The sequence below is a fragment of the Solea solea genome, chromosome 2, assembly GCF_958295425.1.
Source record: "Solea solea chromosome 2, fSolSol10.1, whole genome shotgun sequence".
Classification (NCBI taxonomy): Eukaryota; Metazoa; Chordata; class Actinopteri; order Pleuronectiformes; family Soleidae; genus Solea; species Solea solea.
The window spans coordinates 6,302,015-6,315,122 of record NC_081135.1 but is presented as its reverse complement, the minus strand read 5'-3'; the positions used below and the strand labels follow the sequence as shown (position 1 = coordinate 6,315,122).

Here is a 13,108-nt window from a genome sequence, read left to right as displayed (position 1 = left end):
ATAGCAATTATTGGATTAATTGTTGCAGACCTATTGAACATATTAACAAGACTTTTCCCAGCTGTGGCTGACTTCATGCAGAGTACATTAAAGCTGACTGCAATGGACTTGGTTTTTTTTCATGGAGTAGTTCCTGTCTCCTTGGAAACAAAGTTCAGGCTATCATGTAATTCAAACATTTTATAGCAATGTCTGTTACATGGCATTCAGCTGACACACCAACACACATTTGGGGCATTTCATCTGGAAGACCGAAGTGTTAATTGCATCGACTAAAATATTTTTTCCAAGGTTAAAAAGATCTGTGGAGCTGCTGTATGGTTTTCTATATGCCGTGAATTGTAAGGATTTTTATCCTGACGTAGTGGAGCTGGTACCAGTCACCATGGATACTGAGGAATATATATATATTATATATGAATAAATATATTATAATAAAAAGAGGGGGTTAAACCAAATGAATTGTCAGCCTTAGAAGATGTCATTTTGTTGTGAACTGTACTACCCTTCACAATGTCTGTTTATGGTATAATATTCTGGAGATTGAAGGGACTGTGATGTTGACAGGAGTTAAATTCAAGTGTCCTTCACTGCAGTAAATAGCAGTGAACCACCAGTGCTTTTAAAGAAGCGGAGATGTTATCACAGAGTCCACCAGAGGCCTGAGGGTCTAATGCAGCTGCGCATACACTGCACTTCTGATAATTACACCCCACAGCTGTCAAAATGTCAGCAGTTACCTAAGAGAAATCACACGATACATAAATAATTCTGCAGAACTGCAGCTGCAACGTGTTGTTGCTTTTGAACAGGTCATGGAGTTGCATGAGAAACTGCAGTGCCGTGATGCAGCTCGTTAAGTTATGGAGGGAAACTCTGTAGAGACCCGTCCAGTTAAATATTTCATCACAGTTTGCACACGATGTTCAGGCGGCACAGGCTGAAGCTTTGAGGAGAAAATGTGTCATGATCAAGAAGAGATAAAAAAACGTGGTTGGTCTCGCTGATCTCCTTTCTAAAATCTGATTCCTGTTAAACCTGGAAAGCCTGACATGAGTTTTAGCCCCAGTTCGTGAGGCTCATCTAATTATTTTTAATACACTGAAGGACGTTTTGTTTCAATAGAGTATAATTTTGAAAAGTTTTGAAGTAAATGTGATGTTGTCTACAGATATTACATTGAGTACTGATTTCTAAATAAATCACACATGGTTTTTAAATTATAAAATGTAGTCTTTCATTTATGTCGATTATTAAAACATGTCAGATATGCAAGATTTATTACACGTTTTTGCTCGTAGATTAACTTTGTCTTTAATGTTGATGATTTAAATCTTAATTAACTTTTGACATCACTCACCTGCATTTGAAGGATTTTTGCAGCTGGCTTCAATCAGACACAAATTAAATTAATATAAAATTAAAAACAATGACTGAGAATTTTCATCTGATTAATTAATCCAAGATAAAAAAAACAATCATTAGTTGCAGTTGGATACAAAATAATCACAGTTTCATCTTTAATAATGGAATGTTGTCTTTCATACATGAGTTAAAATAATCTCAGTATTTAAAGTACATTGCAGTTTTGTGATAAAGTTTCTGTACTTTTATTTATTTTTAATTTTAGCTCAAATGTTTTGAATCCCAATTTTTTTTATCCTAATAATGATGATACGTCCTGAACTATAGTCACAGACATCTGTGTTAAGTGTATAAGAAGCAGCGTAGACTGTAAGTCAGACTTGATTGCTTTACAGATGTTTTTATGCCTGCTTCTTCATTTGCTGTGAGAAAGCACTGCAATCTATCATCATGTTGAGGTGTTCTTTTACATTTGCACCTGCTGTGGCACACAGAGAAACGCTAAATAACCAGGACCAAAGCCAAAACTCATGCACCCCCCCCACACACCCTACCTCCCCACCCACACATACCTCCCCACCCACACATACGCACACACTCAGTGCTACAGTGCGGCAGATTTTACATTAAAGAACATTAATTCACTCCACTCATCTTAATTTTTCTACAGCCTTCACTGGCTTCCTGAATTTTGACAGAAACTGGATTTCTAATGAAGTTGAACACGACGAGAGTCAGCGGTAGCAGTCAGTGTGACAGGATTGGGCAGGAGTAGGGTGGATATTTGGATACTCTCCCCATTTAATGATGTCAGATTATGTGGTCACCAAGGAAACCAACAAAAGACGGGAGCAGAAGTACTGAAGAAGATGCAGTTTCCCTGACTGACAGAGCTGCGTAATGCTGTGCAGCATGCATAATTAAAAAAGGCAGCAGCAGTAGCAGCAGCACTCTTTCTGGCTTGTTGAGCTGAAGCACTTTTTGCTGTTGTGCTTTCACTCAAGTGTTGTTGGAACCAACAACAGTCCCGTCTGTGAGTGTGGGATGGAGGGAGAAGTCAGACCATGGGATAAAAAAAGAGGGTGAAATGGTTTCACCCTCATGGTTTCTTCCTGAGTGGTAGATAAGATCAGAGTAAATACTTTTTCTTTTTGAGGCTCAAGGTCAGGTTCCAATTATGTTATTTTTCCTTTGTGATTTTGGTCTTTTCAGCATCTGACAGAAAAATAAAGCAAAGGGATGGAGGAGAGGGAAGGTACACTGGGCAGTATTTGTTTCTGAGCTGTGATTTGTTTCTCTTGGTCAGAACAGGAAGTAGAGGGATGGTACTTTAGGATTGATTTGTATCACTTGCTTTTCCACTGATTTTTTAAATCAGTGAGAATGCTTTACACTGATAATTTGTCAGACATTAATTTGGGTATATTGCATATACACATATACCTGTTTCATCTGTCATGACAGTAAAGGTTATCTTTATAATGTTTTTTTTCTCTCACAGTCATGGCCAAAGAAGAGTTTACAATTTGTGCATGACATCTAGGCTGTGATTATAGTATAGATTAGTGTTTCCCTTGGGTCATTATAGTATGTTTAATATCCTCATGTAGAACACGCAACTGTAGTTAACACGAAGGGTAAATCATCAACAAAACATGACGTCTGAATATTGAGGAGAAAGGATGAAAACCAAAAGATTGTTGGGTGTAATGGAGAAGGAATAATCTTCAATTGAAAAGTGATTTTAGAGCCATGCATTTATTTTCGTCTTTTTTTGATTGTATCATACTTCTATTTAGCTTTGTAAAAAAAAAACAACACATGGCAAGTCATGAGTTGACACCAGGAAAAGAAAGTCGTCTGTGGGGAAACGGGGAGACGCAGCGATGTGACTCTGTGCCAAATGTTTACAGGCGGGCTGACACAGTTAGAGGATGGAGAAGCTGAAACGAGGCTGTCTCTCACCCTCTCCCTCTCTCTCTGCACTCTTGGAGGAAGGATAGAGAGGAAATCTAGGTCATCACCACTGATGCATTGCAAAGTGAACTTCAAACAAACCTGGCCTTTAGCGTGATGGCTCTGCGAAGTTGTGTTACATACATACCATCAGAGACCGATCAGTGTTTTCTGCCAAGAGTGGCCATGATGTGATGAATTGAGTCATTTCCAGTGTGGCGAATATGCACAAGCACTGTAGACAGTCAATCTTTCTATGTCTGTATGAATGGTGGTTTAACCATATTTACACAAAGAAATCCTACGTTTCAATCTGGCTTTGTAGCCAATTAGCTGGCCCATACTTAGACCACATGCTAGGCTTCTGTTCCTCATCTGCCCTTCACTGAATTGCCTGAGGGAAGTCTTATCTGTAATCATAGCCCTGGGAATTGTGGTAAAAAGCTTTGTTCCGCTATTCAAGACTCGATCGGTCTTTTTTCAAGGGCAGCCGGTTGAAACAATAGCATTGCGTTGTTGGACAGGATTCAACTCCCTTTCATCCAAAACTTTTTTTGTCTGGTTATTCAAACCATTTTTATACATTTGTGTCTATTAATACAAAACTAAGTAAGATAAAGAGGGAAATTCAAGATGTTCAGAATTTACAGTTCACCTCTAAAATCCAGCTGCAGAGACAACATTTGACTCTTGTGTGATTTCAGACTAGAGAGCTTTTCAAAACCTTTTGGTTGGGTTGCTTTGGTGTGTTGGGGAACTAAAACACACAGGGGCAGTGGGTCCCAAAGGACCAGGATTGAGAAACACTGCAGTAGAAGACCAAGTTAACCAAGACCCCATTAAAGAATAAACAAAAATCAACATCCTGTTTTGTGCTCAGCCTTGTAGAATCATGTTACAGTAATGTTTTATGATGATGCATGAGCTATAATTAACAGAAACAAGGCTCAAGTTGTGGGTTTGAGTATAGGAAGCGTTTCTTACTTGGTGATAAATAAGTGAAGCCTGCGACCCTCCAGTGGAGGATAAAGCAGTAGATGATGGATGGATGGATGGATGTTGCTTTGCTAAGGGCTCAAATATAATGCCAGATTAGTGCTGACTGATTTTTTTTGATGGGGAATCAATTTTAAATATCACAAGGGGGGGATGGGCAGATAGATTGCTTTATTGATTTGCCTGGCACAGGTGATGAGGAATGAACCAGGGATAACATTTTGAAGAAACTATTTTAAATTTTCAGTGGTGGTATAGATGAGTTGACAGGGTCATTAGTAAATCAAGTACGGAAAAAAATAATCCTTAGCTTTTCTCCTTCCACTAGAGTCATGACACATCTATCTGGTTAACAGTGTGAATCTTCTGCTTAAGGAATACAAACTCTGTAGAGATTCTTTAGTAAAAATCTCTATAGTGTAGTATAGTATAGAAAGCACTTCTGAGTTGAAGCACTTTATATCAAGGTCTTCCCAAAATAGATGGAGTAATGTACCAACCTAGCTCTTCGCACATTTGCCAACAGAAACGAGTAGCTTTTACTCATCTTTGACAGCCTCACTGAGGTGATATATGCCCTGCATAATATCTTAAATTGGATAATCCTACACACCTCACACACACTGAGGAGAGCATGGTACTCCTCCATACTGAGTCCCACTGAGCAGCAGCAAAAGATATGGCAAGACTTAGCTCTGCTGCCAGCTGTGTGGGAGGGGAGGCATGATACATTTCAAGTTGAACGGTCATTTATTAGTTATGGGATGCCCACATTATTCTAATCCTGTACTAACGGGGCTTTTTTGTTGTTTGTCACCGGGAACATTGCCCACCTATAGTGCCTTTTAAATATATGATTCACAACTCCTCTTGCAGCTCATTCCTTCCTCTTCAGTATTAATGAACATTTCTTGTTTTATCTTTAAGGTGCATAATTTCAAGTAAGATCTGAGGTTTGACATAAAGTACACATGGACCACCTGGGTCTGTCTCCATTAATTAAATGGAGTGTGATGTCCGTGTCAAAGCAGGGGGGCCTTTTTGTTTCAGCGCACTGAATGTCTTGATTGAACTTCTTGATGCATCATTCATGAATCAAAGTGTAAGGCTTGGATCGCCTGGTTAACACTACAAAGCCAAACATAGCACACACTGGGAATTCCTTATTATTCACATCACTCAATTACCCTCAAAACAACATTTGAGGGAAACATGCAGGACAGGGAGCTTGGATTATACCTGATGCTTTTAAATGGTGCCAGAAAAGACATGGCTTTGCTCATTGTGACCCATGCATGACACATCGGTTATTAAGACCTAGTTTGATGACATCAGGGATTAGTGTGGGATCATGTTCTGCTCACCTTATTACCTGATTAAGTGACTGATCCTTCAGCTTTGTTTTCCAGCTTTTTTTAAAAGATGCATACGCCCCAAATGACCAGCTTTTTTTATTAGTGTGACACCAACTGACTGACTACCCTCCCTTCCTCACACTTCCTGTCATTATTGTGAAATATTGGCAGTACCTGCAGATGTGCAGCTTCACACTGAAGAGCCCTGACATTTTATGGAGTACAGAGGAGCATTCAGTGAACTGAAACTGTATATTATATTCAATATTATAACTTTACTCAAAAATGATATAACATTTGTTCTGCAATTTTTAGATATTTAATTTTATTTATTTATTATAATGTTTTTGTTCTTGTTTCTACACCTTTGTCCTGTTTCTATAATTTTATGAAAATGAATTATGTTGAGGTTGATAACAAGATGGGCCACACGGTGTGTAGTGGTTAGCACTCTTGCCGTGCAGCGAGAAGGGTTCTCCGGCTTCCTCCCACAGTCCAAAAACATGCAATGTGGGGATTAGGTAAATTGGACACTCTAAATTGATCATAGGAGTGAGTGTGTGAGTGAATGGTTGTTTGTCTCTATCTGTGTGTGGCCCTGCGATGGACTGGCGAACTGTCCAGGACGTACCCCGCCTATCGCCTGATGTAGCGGAGATTGGCACAGCACACCCCGCGACCCTCTGGTGGAGGATAAAGCGGTAGATGATGACTGACTGACTGATAACAAGATTGGCTTTAAAGCTCCCACTTTCATGATTTCACATATCCTGCATAGACCATGAAGATTTGGTTTAATTAGCCCTAAATTCAAATAGAGACAACATAGCAGAAGTGGTCCAATGAAAATAACAATCAGTAGATGAGAATTCCTAGCTGATCAGACTGTATTTATCTATTAAATAACTAAATAAATAAATAAATAAATAGATAGATTAAATAAATTTGTAATATTCCACTTTGTTCGTTTTAAGATTTAAACATAAATATGAGTTGTTTGTAAAGGCTCTGTGGATAAGAATCAGACTTGAAGGCAAAAAATAAGAAAAAAGGTAAACGTAAGATGGGAGGTTAGTATAATGATCAGCGTTATGAATAATGATGCACTTGTGCCCATAAGCAAGTATACACAAAAGCAAAAACAGAGAGCCACCACATACACCTTTTGTTTTTTTTTATCTAGATTTTGTTATATAGATATTTATCTATAAACTGGAAAACTATGCATATTATAAACAAGAGAAATCTATGATAGAATAATGTGCTTTATTTAGACAAAACAGTTAATCTGAATCCTGTCTCATATAGAGTTAACCTACTTTAAGGATGTGAAGGAGTCCACTGAGACGGCATTTTCTGAGAGCACATAAATTTGTGCTTCACTTTCAGCTCACGTCAGGCTGCACATAGCCTTTGAATGAGGATGTTAAGCACATATCTCCATCTCTTGCCTCAGATATCTTGCATCTCACTCCCTCCTCCCTGGTGGATGTTTGGCTGTGCAAGCCCTAATTTCGTTCTTAAGCTGCATCATCAAAATAAGATTAGAGGGCTCCAGACTTCTCTGAATTCTGTTTACATGCAACCTCTGTACATTAGCTAAATCTGTTTTGGAAGGAATTTCACTTTTATTTATCTGACAGAAGATTAATTTGAAATATACCATGGTTCTGCTTCAAATTGACATAATTTTATATTGAACCTATCTAGGGGTCTCTCACTCATAACAATAACAGGAGACCTAGTTTATTGATGTGGTAAAGCAGTATGGAATCAAATAGATTCAGTCAATGTTCTGTAAAGTCATCATTAAAAGATGAAATGAAATGGTCCCCCGGAAATATTTTGTCTAAATTGTTTTTAAAAATATGCATTGCAGAAATGTGACGTATTGTACCTTACAATGATTACACACAATACAACTTTTCGTTGACTTTTTCAAAGGCTAGAAGGTCTTTACTCCATTGTTGTACACTTCCATGGGAGGTAGAAATAAAAACAGAAAATAAGAACGCTTCTGACTCTTGCAGTCAAAGATTACAAACATTACTTTCCTCAGTTCCCAGCTAAGCTCAGCAGCTTTTTCTCAACAGCAGGAAGACCTTTCATGCCACCATGCAGAGAATAGGGGTGAAGTGGGTCTCTCATAGTGCTTTTGCTATTTTTCTTTAATTTGAACCATAACCATGTTCTTATTTTTCTGTAATTGGATTTCATTAGGCTCATGGAGCTCAATTAAAAATGTACCTCAGCTTATTAACAAAAGTAGCACTGGTGTTTTGCTACTTGGCAGAAAAACAAATTTGGATTTAAGTGTTTAAGTGCGCTTGGATGAGTATAAACAAGCATATACACGAAGACTGCGTAAAGAAAAAAGGGTCATTGGTATATACCGTACATGAGCTGGCTGTAATCGGTGTTTCCATCATGGTACAGTTCGGTTTAGATCGGTAAAGACCTGGGTCAGGCTTGTATATCGACTGAGGAATGTACCTTTTACTAGGTAGGCACAACAGAACGGACAACAGAACGGACAACAACAGAGCAGCTCTTTGTTTCTGCTTGGTTTGTCGCTCTTTGTCTCAACAAGACGTCAAGCTTTGTATGAGGATAGACTGCCACCGTTGAAAAAACACCGGTTGCAAGGGAGTGACGCTTTTTTGTCGCCCAAAATCAGCTGACTGTCGTGGGTCTACCTCCATACGTACCATACTGTATCATTACTCTGGAACCCCAAGGGAAGGGTACAGAAAATGGAACAGTTGGGGCCAGTTATTTTGGTACTATTCCTAATGGAAAACGCAAAACAACACGTACTGTACCACACTGAAATGAACTGTTCCACTCGGTGGAAACGTAGCTTTAGGGTGGGACGTTTTCAGGTACTCACGATAGTTAATTGGTGCAATCTGAGGCAGTTTTCACTGCAAATTTCCTTTTTAGAAGGAAAAGATTGAATTTAGAGCAAGTCATGGCTCCCTGACAAGACTTAGGATATGAGTTGTCAGATGTAGGCCAGGAAGCTGTAAAAATATCTGCAAGCAGACTTTCCTCTGCCAGAGTGTGCATCTGTTTATTTTAGGAAAGCAGGTAGAGGAAAGTCAGTTCACTGACTTATTCCTCCTTGCATGAGTAGAGGAAAACGGGTCCAGGTGGAATTTTGTTGTAGACCAATGGATGTGCAGTATCTCTCCATCATGATTTTTGCAAACAGAGGCAGATCAAACTAACAAGACAGTGAGGAGGCTTGAACGAAACAAATGTTCACACTGAATGCTTCCCTCTGGGGGTTGATTGTACAATGCAAGATAAACTAAATGGACTCGCACTCCTGCTATGACTAGTATCAGAGTAATCGACATCCATCACGCTCCGATCATCTCATCCTTCTTTGTTTAGTCTCGCAGGGCTTCACTGTGACTTTGCAACAAGCAATAATGCCTGCTTTCCCACTCAACAACTCTTAAATCACTGATGTGAGTCACTTCCTCACATGATGTGAAAATTTGAACACCATCTCGCTCCAAGAAAGATGCACTAAATTTCCAAAGATAATTCACCACACTGTCCTAGATAAAACAGGAGAAGGAATATTTATTATTCACATGTTTTAGTATTGTGGCTTGTAGTGCGATCCTGTAGAATTTTATTTAAACCACTATCTTTATTTACTTAACAATATGAAAGAAAGACATGTATTTACTTTCTTAAGATGTTTTTGAATCAAATAACGTTAGGTTGTCGGGTTATTGTGCTGCCTGAGTTTGACACAGCAATAGATTCTGTGGTGCTGGGAATCCATTTATGGTTGTTGTTTTTTTAGTTTTCATTCTAAGGTGAGCAAGTCGACTCAGGGAGGCTGAATAAACTACCACACAGGCGTTGGTTGCCTGGAAACGGCACTTATGATAAGAGCATTACAAACTCCAAAACATAGAAAGTTATAAGATGCCATATCTGAATGACCCCTTACACAAAATATTTGAAACTGGTGATTTGTTTGTGGGCATAATTTTCTTACTGTGTTATCTTTTGTTTGTTTGAGCAAATACAAAGATAAGAAACAATCCATTGAGAGTAAAAGTTATAGATATAGTTATGCTTAGAATTCCTTCAGACTTTTAATTATTAGGGGTCACTGGGTCAGAAAATCTAATATCATGTCATTAATCCTTAATCTGACATATTGGATATTTCTCACCCTTCGAGGCTGGTGACAGGCTTTTGACACTTGGTCTCAAGTTTCTCTTGATGTGCGATTATGCCATGCTTCTCTCCACAGTTTAAGTTTCAGTGTCATTTACTGCAAACACGAGCTGCAACTAACAATTATTTTCATAATCAATTAATCTGCTGATTATTTTCCCCATCAATCAAATAGTTGTTTGGGCCCTAAACTGTAAAGAAATGTTGAAAAATGTTTGCCAAACCTCAAAATGACGATGTTCTCGATCTTGTTTTGTGCACAAACCAAAATTTTATGAAACCAGAAAATATATACTGTACATACAGTAATTATTTAATTTCTTTTAAACTGATTAATTGATATCAAAATAGTTTAGTCATCGATTAATCAATTAATTCCATGTAAGTCATAGACAGGTGAGCTTATTTAAGAGAAAAAGAAAACTGATTTTATTTAGATTCAGTCTCACTATTAGCATTAGTGAAGCAGCAGCATCTTTCCCTGCGTTTTCTCTGATGACACATCTTGCGAATAGCTTGTTGCCATTGATCAGTACCGGATGTTACATTGAAAACACATTATACAAACAAAAGAGTAATAGAAAGAGAGGAATTATAATCTGCCAGTCAGCAGGTTGACATGTTACCTTGTCATTCAATAATACAGCATTGTTTATTGTCTGCTCCCATTAGCAAATATAGATCCTAATATGGCATTTCTTAGGTTTTAGTCAAACATGTGCACAATATAGTCACATGTAATGAAACATTTTTAGTTTTTGAAATTTCTCCTCTTCTCATCATTCTTCCATCACATCAGGGAGGAGAACATGACACACAACACAAATACACATTGTAAATACTGGCCTCACTTAACTCTTTTTACTTTGAAGTAAAAAATTCACTTTTATATGTTCACATGTATTTTATCTCTTGGCAAGTTTTCCACCCAGAACTTCAGAATATTTTTTTAATTAGACTGCTAAACAGCTTCATGATGTTGCTTTTAAGTGGACATTCATTTCTTAAATGTTCAGGTTTGTCAAGTTTTTGCAGATGACAAATTTTGGAGTTAATATCCCAAATCTACCATTAAAGAGTTTATAATTTTCAAAATCAGTCATTTTGATATCAGTGGCTTCATTATAGAGCCGTGGCACTAACAAACAGGCTGTCGCCCTGCGCTCACTGGACACTTGTACTCAAAGATGCACACTAACTAGTTGATCGAGTCGAGGCCATTTGCGGACAACAACCTCAGATCGAGGGGTGGATTTTGGGGAATCAATGCAGTGTTTGTCCACTTCGTTGCTCATGAAGGGACCTCTATTCACGTTGAGGTCACTGCGTGACAAAGAAAGCTCACAAGTGCACATTTTCAGTCCGAGGACGGTGGTTTTCCTCATCGAAATGCGCCTCACAGAGACAGTGGCAGAGGCCAAAGTCTTGACAGGGGGGAGTCCAGTGAGGGGGAAATCAAAAAAGTCCCTTTTTGATGGAGTTTGACTGGCCAACAGAGGGGCCCCACTTACCTACAAGTCCTTAATCTGTGTCGCACCTCTGTGGTTGAAAGAAAAGGCAAGGCAGACCAGTGTCCATTTATCTTCTTTAGTGATTCAGGGTTTTGTCTCTCGCTTGGTGGATGTGACTCTGTGGTTCCTCATAAATACTGGTAACACCTGAGCTAAACAGACTGAAATCCTTTTATGTCTTTTTTTGTCATCTTAGAGTGAAGTCGATGCTGAATATATAAGAAAAACATGATACTATGCTATGCTGTGCTGTGATGATGTAGATGAGTATATTTTAGGGCCTATTTGGAATGTAAGAGACCAGCTTTAATTGTTGATCAATATAATGAAAACTGTTTTGTGTTCATGGCTCACAGTAATCACGCTGTTTGCTGTGAGCTGGGTCTAGTTGCTATGAATGAATGTGTCATAAATGTATTGATGAAACGTATTTGAGGAACATAAACGGTTTAAATGCATTTATTTTTTAAATTTTGTCTTGTTAAGGAGGATATTTATTTATTTATTTATTTACAGCCTCTCTGCTATTTCCGTTGGGCGGCAGTGCGTCTGTCCTCACACTGAAGCAACACTGCATTGCCTGCCGGTCCATGCAAACTCCTCAAGCTCTGCCACTAAAAATAAAAACCACCTCGGGAATTTTATCTGTCGGGACAGCTGCGTAATGAGGACGAGTTTTCCTCATGCGCGATTGTGTGGGAGGCTTCAGCCATGGAGTGCAGAGGATAGACTCCGGAGAACCGCAGGTCTGAGCCTGGTACCACTGTCAAGTCAGTAAAAATCAGACGGAAATAAGACCAACGTCGTCTTCAAAATAAAGGTCCCACATTTGCTCTAAATAGCAGGTGTCCAAAACCTCAATGAAAATGGATGTATAACTCACAGTGCAAGAAAACAAAATACACAGGAAACGTGATGCATTATACTTGTTGCAATTGTACATTATAAAGCCTTGTTTCTCATTTAAATTACATTTTACAATGAATTATGTTGGCGCTCGCACGACACTTCTCGTGCGCTTTTAGTTTGATGGAGAAGTGCCCGATGTCATGCACGGAAGTTGTGCACGCTTGACGCATCTCGTTTTCGCGGCACTGAGAGAGAGGGAGGGAGAGAGAGAGAGAGAGAGAGCGCATCAGTGGGGTCTTTTTCCTGCACATCACTTTGGTGGTTTGCGCTCGTGTGTAGTCCTGCGCAGAGCGCTGCTCACCTGCCGGGACTGTGCGCCTGTGAGCAGCTGATTGAACGGGATTATCAGACTAATTGCCTCCTGTAATTGTTGCCCTTCATTGACTGTGTTTCGTCCGTTCGTCTCATAAAACTGCACAAATATTTCCTTCGCGTTTATCTGTGCTGGTGTTTTCAAAGTGACCGGCTGTTCTGTGGCGTGGTTTGTGCCGGTGGAGGCAGACAATATGTGATTTTGGAATAGACCCTGAGTTCTTTTTTTCTTGGAGAAGTGGACTATTTCACGTGTGGGATTCTTTGTTTTCCTTTCATATTGCTTTACTCTGCACGCTGAAACAGATCGTGTTCCACCGTGATGGTGCGGGGCTGTTAACTGAATTGACAGCAGAGTGAGCGCTATCATCGGGAAACTGCGTGTGGGTAAGTTAAATTCATCCTTTCGTCTTTACGTTTCCAAAGTTGTGTGGATGTTTGTCCTGATCACCTTGGACAGTTTGGTTAATTTGGTCGTCGCGGACATTTAATGTGCGC

At 39.1% G+C, this 13,108-nt stretch overlaps 1 protein-coding gene across 3 annotated transcripts in view; it reads left to right on the top strand.

The window, feature by feature from the left end:
* The window catches only part of LOC131448985 (interleukin-1 receptor accessory protein-like 1), a 238,457-nt gene that overhangs the window by 24,176 nt on the left and 201,173 nt on the right, over positions 1-13,108 (top strand). For 2 of the 3 annotated variants that reach the window (XM_058621867.1, XM_058621846.1), the window contains exon 1: positions 12,526-12,997. The exons of the other annotated variant lie outside the window; for it this stretch is intronic. The gene's annotated coding sequence lies outside the window, so the exon portion shown is untranslated. Of the gene's footprint in view, positions 1-12,525; positions 12,998-13,108 lie in introns of those variants that run through there. 3 annotated transcript variants of the gene reach the window in all.